We start from the raw sequence: 8,478 nt of genomic DNA, 5'->3' as shown, positions 1-8,478 counted from the left end.
AGGCAAACAGCCCACCTTCCTCAGAGGCATCCGGCGGAACGTCGGTCGGAGTATATCTCCAGATCTTAGGTCCCAACATACGCCTCCGAGTTTGGCAGCAACGATCGGTATCTTAGCAACTAAATCTTGCACAGCTGCCTGGCGCCTTGCACAGCAGCTGCCATCGGCAAGAGGTGGGAAGGGGGGTCAGAGTCAGACAGACCCTTTGCCAGGGCTGCCCAGAGCCAGTTGGGCCCGGTGAAAAAAAAAATTCGGGCCCCCAGTAAGGGCAAACCGGCTAAAAAAATCTTACTCTTTTATATCATTATTTTCTTTGAAATTCACCAATTTTACAAAGGATGTCAAAAACAATCCACAAATGATACTACCAAGAAAGACAAAAATATATGCAACATAGTCGGCCCTGGGCCGCTTTCCAGACCACCGGCCGGTCGGCCCTGCCCTTTGCATCCACCGGTCAGGGAAGCGAAACGGAGGGGAGCGCTTAGTCGGCACCGGCCTTCCAGCGCTGCACAGCCCCTGTTCTATTTGCTGCATTTGTATCAGGCCTTTCTTCCAAGATGCTCAAGGTGGGCTGGCTTAAGAGCATAAGCCCTGCTGCTGGATCAGAGCAAAGGCCCGCTAGCCCAGCACCCTGTTCCTACGGTGACCAACCAGATGCTGATCAGAAACCCCAAACCAGGACATGAGCACCCAAGGCTCTGGCCACTCATGCTCCCCAGCACTTGCAGTTCAGAATCATACCATCCCAGCCATTGTGACTGCTAGGCACTTATAGTTGCTTATTCTTCATGGGGGACTCTGGTTGTCTGTCCCCTCCATTTTATCTTCACAACAAGGTAGGTGAGGCTGAGACAGTGTGGCTAGCCCAAGGTCCCCCAGTGGGAACATAATGGCAGTGTGGGAATTTGAATGTGGGTTCCCTGGTCCCAGTCCAAAAGGTGGAGATGTAGTTGAACTACAGCTCCCATAATCACTGATGATTGGCCATATTGATGGGGGCTGATGGGAGTTGGAATCCAACAACATCCAGAGGGCCAAAGTGCCCCAGGGTAGACACACACCAATCACTACGCCACAGGAGGGATGGCACTTTTTTGCAGTCACTGTCCCTGCAATGGTTTGACACTACTCTTTTATTCTGACTCATACTCAAATCATTGCTTTTTAATTATTGTGTGGTATGGTTATTATGTTCCAAGGCACCCTGTGGCCACATATAAAGCGTGATACATAAAAGTCTTCAGAGATAAGAATGCAGGCAATCAGCTGCAACAGGACCCAGGGTCAAAGGCTGTGGTTCAGTGGCAGGTACAACCTGGAATGGCCCTGCCTGAAATCCTGGAGAGCCACTGACAGTCAATGAGGACAATGCTGAACTAGGTGGCTTGGTAGGCAGCTTCCTACATTCCTGAGTAAGTTAAATTTTTATTAATACAGGGAGTTAACTGCAGGCAGAACTTAAACTCTGGCCTTTCTGTCGGGAATGTAACTATTACTGACTCAGGAGTAGAGGATGGGGGAAAGTAACAGTCCTAGCCCTGCGCTGCTGGTGTAACCCTATGACTATGGTTAGTAACTATTTATTTATTTATTACATTTATACCCCGCCTTTCTTTTCATAATAGAAACCCAAGGCAGCTTACATATGGTTCCCAAGCAGTCTCCCATCCAGGCACTGACCAGACCTGACCCTGGGAGCTGGCCTCATGTGCCTTCAGGCCATAGCCTGGGACCTAGCTTTTCAGAGAGCTACCTTGGGGGCATCTTATAAAATGAGATGGAAGGTACTAGCTTCACCCCTATCCTTGTCCTCCAAAGTCCCAGACTTTCACTGCATCCCTCTTGCCCTTGGAGTGCCAGAGTTGGGTCTGGAACATCCAGTTGTTGATTCCTCCTCACCCATGGCCTGGTGAGGAATTATGATTCGAAGCTTTTGTGCTCCATTTCAGGAGCACATTAGGTGTTGGTGAAAAGCCTTGATACAAAAATCCTCAAATGAACAGCATGGTGGAGACAGATGTTAGACTGGTATGCAGAGCCTCTCAGGTCCCTTTCCTTGCCATGAAGGCCAGGTCTTACCAGGCAAGCACTCTTGCTCAGGACAAAGAACTACCTACACACATCTCCATCTTCCCACTAGGCTGCTGGAAGAAACCCAGATAAGAGCAGATAATTGGCAGCTAAGTGTGGTGTAGTGGTTAGAGCATTGGACTAGAATCTGAGAAACCAAGGTTCAAATCCCCACTCAGCCGTGAAGCTCACTCAGTGACCTAGACCAGTCTCTGTCTCTCAGTCAGGGTTGTTGTGAGGATAAAATGGAGAGGAGAACCATGTATACAGCCTTTAGTTCTTTGGAGAAAAGGCGGATGTTACATATAATAATAAATGTCAGCCCTTGAAGATGCATTGTGCAGGCCTGCTGATTGGATCTGGAAATTTAAACAACTTTTAAATTTAAAAATCAAAAAAACTTTTACTGCTTATGTTTCCTTTCAAACTCCATCCAACGTAAATTGGTGTAAACTGCCGAGAGAGCTTTGACTATGGGGTGGTATATAAATGAAATAAATAAATAAATAATGGCATACTTAAGGCCTGAGGCGGGGAAATTGCGCTGTGTCTTTAGGATTGACATTGGATTTGCTAATCGTAGTGGACTGCTGCAGACAGAGTATGGGGAGGGGTGGTTCTTCTGGTCTTTGCTATAAAACGTCCTATCAAAGTCATGGTTTAGGAATCAAGAGTCATTTCAGTTAGTCGGGGCAGTTCTCCGGATAGTAGCTAGGCTGTGAACTAAAAGAATGAGATTCATAGCCAACTGCAACTGGGTAGCTTTAGGCCAGTAATAATTTCTCACCTAGGTCCCCATTTGGGAAGGACACTCCCCCGCAACTGTTTTAGATTATATTTCCAGTCAATGTGTGATTATATGTCCAGCCAATGGACTGGTTCTACACACTGACTGTTATAAGCAATGAGGTGATCTATGCACCAGCTATGCATGCACAACCCCTTTTTATTTTAAAAATCAGTTACTTGTTTTCATGCCATTATTGTTTCATGCCATTATTGTATTTTCATTTCTTGTAGTCCTGAGCAGCTATTGTTAGGGAAGAAAGACAACAAATAAGGTATTGGTTAAAAAATGGTTAAAAATGGTTAAAAATTGATCTTCTGTGCATTTTGTTGCACAGCAGCAACATTGATGTGCATTTATATTGTGGCAAAGGCTCAAAGTCACTTTTAGTGTCATATATGAATACCCATCAATTTCCACTCACACATTACAGAACAAACTAGAACTGAGATTTAGTCAACAAGTATAGGCAAGACTGTGTTTGTTTATTTTGTTTTTTTAAGTTTTGTTTGTGCATTTTTCAATAATAAATACAAACAATCTTACTCAAAAGAACCCCTAACTCCTCCCTTCCCCCCCAGACAGTCCATGTGTGTGTGTATATATATATATGTGTGTGTGTGTGTGTATATAATTCACAAAGAGGTAAGATATTTAACAAGTTATGTGTAAGTATTGTGGTCAATTGCAGGCTTTAGTTAATGTCATGTTCATTGTCTCAGCAGGTTACTCCAGAGATTGCCATGAGTTGATCGTGGTGTCCTAGACATGTTGCCTCTAATACGTTGAATAAAAGTGTACCACGTTTCCTCAAAGTCATCTTTGTTTGATGTGTCTTTTAGAACCTTAAGTTGCTTAGAGAGTTTTCCCATAAGTGCAATGGTCCATATTTTTTTCATACCAAGCCTCCAGTGTCAGGTTAGCAGCTGTCTTCCAATTTTGAGTTAAGACCTTTCTGGCAGCTACCATAAAAAGGGTTAATAATTCTTTAAACAATAAGTCCTTTAAATCTCCAGTAAACAAATTCAGTAACGTTAGCCTGGGATCACAAGGAACCTTCTGACCTGTAATAAGACTTACTTCATCTATTATTAAGGTCCAGAATCGTTGGACCTTCTCACAGGTCCACCGCATGTGGAAATAAGACCCCAGTTGCTAGCATCCTTTCCAACAGAGTGGGTTTGAATTTGGATTTATTTTATGACATCTGAGAGGTATGTAATGCCATCTATGTAGTGTCTTTATGCTATTTTCTTTAATTTTTGCTGATACAGACTTTAATGGCCATTTTCCCCAAAGTTTGTGCCATTCAGCTGGTTCAATTGTACAGTTCAAATCTGATTCCCGTAGTGAATTTAAAGAGTCCAGATTGCCCATCATTACATCACAGAGAATTTTATAGATATGTGATAGTAATTTTTTGGATGTGTATATAGTATTTAAAAGCAGCTGTTCTATTGGTTTGAGTGGTCTGATGACCTGAGATCTCATTATAGGATTAGAGGCAAAATGTATTACTTGGTGAATTGTCAGCCAGTCTGTCTGTACGGTTTCTAGTTTTTCTTTTAGTTGAGTACCTGTCAGTGGAGTTAAGCCTATATATAAGTCCCTAACTGTAAAGTATACAGATCTTTGTGTTTCCAGCCATTAAACTGTTGTTCCCTAGTTTTGTTATAAAACATGGGATGATAGCAAAAAGGTACAAGAGGAGAGATGGCTGGAGCCAGATGTTTAATCCAAGCAGTCCAGACCTGAAAGTTTGTAAATGAAAAAGGATTTAAAATATTGTTTAAAACTACAGGTTAGCGCGTCAGAAATTGAAGAGCTGCTGCCCATTTTCTGTTGAAAGAGTCAAGCTCCAGTGAGATCCACACACATTGCTGTGAACGCCTCTCCCGACATGAACCCACTGGTAACATCCAAGGCCCTTCTCCGGGTGCCTACTCTGAGGGAAGCTTGGAGGATGGCAACAAGGGAGAGGGCCTTCTCAGTGGTCGCCCCCAAATTATGGAATAATCTTCTTGACGAAGTGGACCTGGCGCCAACACTGTTGTCTTTTCAGCGCCAGACTTTCCTCTTCTCCCAGGCATGTGTTTTTAAATTGTCTAAATTGTGTTTTAAAATTTGTATATTTGTTTTTAATGTTTTTAATTGCTGTAAACCACCCAGAGAGCTTCGGCTATGGGGTGGTATATAAATGTAATAAACAAACAAACAAACAAATAAATAAATGTTTCATCATTAAGTGTGTAATGTATATGGGTTGCGTCATGATACCACATCAAATTTGGTACTCCAAGTCCTCCCATTTTTGTTGATTTAAATAAAACATTATTCCTAAGTCTTGTCTTGTTTTGGTGGATGAAATTATTTATTAATGTTTGCCATTTTTCCAGTATTTTTATTTCAATTCGAATTGGAAGGACCTGGAATAGAAAATTGAAATGTGGCAATACTGACATTTTTTACAGCGGCTATCTGCCCAACCAAGAAAGCTGAAGCTTGTTCCATTTTTTTCATGTCTAGTTTAACAGATCTTACCAAGACATCAAAATTCCTTTTCTTCATCATTTTCCAGTTTTTTGTAATAAGTACACCAAGGTACTTTATGTGTTTAGGACTTAATTTAATTTTAGATAATTTGTGTAGATGTAATTGATCAGGCGGTGCTACACTAATATTCAGCATCTCAGATTTTTTGTAATTAATTTCCATTCTTGATACACCACCATAGTCTGCAATTGCTTTGAGCAATGGGTTTTCTAACATTAAAACAACATCATATGTGAAGAGATTTATTTTATGTATTGAATCTGTGGATTTTATTCCCTGTACTAATTCATTCTGGCAAATTTTATTTGCCATAGGCTCCATAGAGACGGCAAAAAGCGGGTGACAGAGGGCATCCCTGCCTTGTGCCTCTCTCAATGTGGAATTTAGCTGTGTCCCAGCCATTTAGTGGAATAGAGGCTTGGCTGCCTTTATATAGGTGTTTTAAAGCCATGATGAATTCCTTTGGGAATGACATTTTTTCTAATAAAGCATATAGGAAATCCCAGCTTAATTTGTCAAACGCCTTGCTAGAGTCGAGTGAAACTATAGAGACAGGCTTTTTTCTCCGTCTGGCATAGTAAATTATGTTTATTAATCATCTAATTGGGTCAGGTATGTGTCTGCCCCTAATGAAGCCAACTTGATCTTTATCTATAACAGCAGGTAAGATCAAAGCTAGCCTGTCTGCCAATATATTGCTAAAAATTTTGCATCTTGATTTATAAGAGCTATAGGTCGGAATCTACTTGTGTTGGGTCCTTTCCTGGTTTTAAGAGAATAACTAAACGATTCCTGCAAAGTGTGGAATTAATTAAAGTTTTCCGTTTGGGTTTCAGTTGTTCTTTGAAGACGTTATAAAATTGTAGTATGAATCCACCTAAACCTGGTGCCTTGGCTGGTTTCATGTTTCTGAAGGCTTTATTGATGTCCTCATCTGAAATTTGCTCTATCAGGTAGTGTTGCTGATCTATGTCTAATTTTTTAAAATTTGCATCACCCAAATAGGCATTGACAGAAGTTCTATCAATTGATCTTGTAAAGAATGCTTGAGACTTTTCTCCTCTTTGTCCTGTTGTGTATGACTGCTCTCCTGTGGATCCTTGAATATTTATAATCCTATTTCTTGTGATTTTCTTTTTGAGTTTATAGGCTAAAATTTTGGATTTTTTATCACTTTGTTCATAATATTTTTGATTAATAAACTGCATAGCAGTTGCAGTTTTCCCAATTTCTAGATTTGCCAATTCAGTCCTTTTTTAAAGCAATATCCTATAGATCCGCTTACTGCCTGTTTGTTTCTGATTGTTTTCAAGATTCTTAATTTCATTTTGGAGTCTAGTTCTTGAGGCCTCTCTCATTCTTTTTAGATGAGCATATTTGCTTATCAAATGACCCCTCATTACTGCCTTCATTGAGTCCCAAATTGTAGCCTCGGATAACTCATTGGTGTCATTTATTGTGAAGTAATTATTAAGTTCCTCTTTCATTTTATCCACCATAGGTCTGTTAAGTAATAAAGAGGGATTCAGTTTCCATGATATAGTCTTTGGAGGGGGGGTTCATTAAATGTACAGTGGCTACAACAGGGGCATGAAAAACCTATATAGGAGGAAAGTATTTGTCCATTCAGATGTTTTGTGCTTAATAAGTAATCTGTCCTTGTGTATGAATTGTGTCTGTGGGAAAAATATGTGTAATCTAATTCTGTAGGATTTTTTTCTTGCCATATTATCAGATCAGCAGCATCAATATTTTTTAAATTAGAATCTTCACAAATCACAGTCCTTCTCAGTTTCCCTTTTATCTTCTTTTGCATCACTGATCCAATATAAATCTCCACCAAAAATTATAGTTCCTTTTGCAAACTGTGTGATTGAAGAGTCTGTTGTACAAAGTCTTGTTGACCATTGTTAGATCTATATATGGAACCTATAGCTTTTTCGACAATTTGTATTAGTCCCTTAATAAAAATAAATCTTCCCTTAAGGTCAATTAATGTATCTTGCACCATTAGGCCCAAACTGTTAACAGTCCATATTGCCACACCTCTAGCCTTGGAGGTGCCTGAGGCCATATGCCATTCGCCCTGTGTGTAAGGGATCAAAGGTTTTAAATCTGTGGATTTTTTTTTTGGCGTGTTTCTTGCACCATTATCATGTCTGGTTTCATCAAATGCTGAGAGAGACCTTTATCTGCTAAAACTGACCAACCTTGCAGCCTCAAGAGTGATGTTTGGTCTCTTGAACGGCTGAGAGAAATCAAGAATTGTTTAGCACTAAATTCCAGAGACAGTTCAAGTGTACAAATGAATATGTATAGCAAAGATACACATGGAATATGCTACCCTTCAACACTGAACAACCCCGCCCCATACCGGCGTTATTGCTATCCTCCGCACAACAGAAAAACAACCTTGAGTTTCTTTCCTGTATTTCACTAATTATAGCAAACCAGTTATTCTAAGTGAATCAAATATTAACAAGATCACCCATTTTTGTTGAACTGTAATAGATGTCATAGGTAGGCTTAAGAAAACACTTCTCTTCAGATGTACGGTAGATCCCAGGTATGGCTGTTTTCAGGTGCCATTATCTTTTTCCTTTCTCAGCTTCTTTTTCTTATTTTTCTTGGTCTTTCTTTGCCAGTCAGAGATGGTTATGGACTTGTTCTGGGCCACTCAGATCAATGTCATCTCAGTCTGACTCTTCTTCTTAAGTTTCAGCCTCACAAGTAATTCTTTTGCTTCCTCATGAGTAGTAGCAGTAGTTCCATTACTGATTACAATCAGTTTGAAGGGGAATCCCCACCTGTATCTGATTTCAGCATCTCAGCTTTTCAGTGTATTTCTTGAACCTGCACCTTTTTTGGAGTGTTTCACTACTCAGATCTTGAAAAAGGTAAATTTTTTCTCCAGCATGAGATCAGGGTTTGCTCGAGCTTCACGTTATTTTGTCTTTGATGTGGTAATGGTGGAATCTAATTATAATGTCTCTAGGATGCTGTCCCTGAGTTTCTCTTCCAAATGTATATCAGTGAAGGTATCATTAGCCCAAGTGATAAAGAAA

This window comes from Rhineura floridana, chromosome 3, assembly GCF_030035675.1.
Source record: "Rhineura floridana isolate rRhiFlo1 chromosome 3, rRhiFlo1.hap2, whole genome shotgun sequence".
Classification (NCBI taxonomy): Eukaryota; Metazoa; Chordata; class Lepidosauria; order Squamata; family Rhineuridae; genus Rhineura; species Rhineura floridana.
Note: the sequence above shows the minus strand (reverse complement) of the source record.